The following is a 775-nucleotide window of genomic DNA, read 5'->3' as shown; positions in this document are numbered from 1 at the left end:
CCCCCCCTGGGGGCCTATATAAAGGGAGGGGGGAGAGGGGCAGCCGCACCCTGAAGTCCTGGCGCCCCCTCCCCCTGCTACACCTCTTCCTCCTCCGTCACGTGCTTGGCGAAGCCCTGCCGGAGTGCTGCTGTTCCACCACCACCACGCCGTTGTGCTGCTGCTGGAGCCATCATCATCAACCTCTCCTCCCCCCTTGCTGGATCAAGAAGGAGGAGACGTCACACGCTCCGTACGTGTGTTGAACGCGGAGGTGCCGTCCGTTCGGCGCTAGGATCTCCGGTGATCTGAATCACGGCGAGTACGACTCCATCATCACCGCTCCCTCTAATGCTTCCGTACACGATCTACAAGTGGTATGTAGATGCAAACTCACTCCCTTGACTCGTTGCTTAGATGAACTCATAGATGGATCTTTGTGAAACAGTAGGAAAAGTTTTAATTTTCTGCAACGTTCCCCAACAGATATTCCTCCTGCAATCGTGGATATTCGCAATTGTCCGGAGCGGCGCAAGTGCACCGCCTCTAACGGTATCCGTGCGTGCAGGAGGAACGTCGTGCGGTGGACCGCTAGGTCCGATCACACAACCGGCGGTGGAGGTGGCTATTCGCAACACATGCAAACCCTAGTGACAATGCCGAGGCGATCAACCGCATGAGTGTGCTGCACCTCCACTTTATATAGGCGTCCGTCGCAGGCTCAACACTTGGGCCTCGCACGTACCCTAAAGCCCAAAATCTGTTCGGCCGGGATCCGAGTCCGAGTAGGATGATA

The sequence above is a fragment of the Triticum dicoccoides genome, chromosome 5B (genome assembly GCF_002162155.2).
Source record: "Triticum dicoccoides isolate Atlit2015 ecotype Zavitan chromosome 5B, WEW_v2.0, whole genome shotgun sequence".
In the NCBI taxonomy this organism is placed as follows: domain Eukaryota; kingdom Viridiplantae; phylum Streptophyta; class Magnoliopsida; order Poales; family Poaceae; genus Triticum; species Triticum dicoccoides.
Note: the sequence above shows the minus strand (reverse complement) of the source record.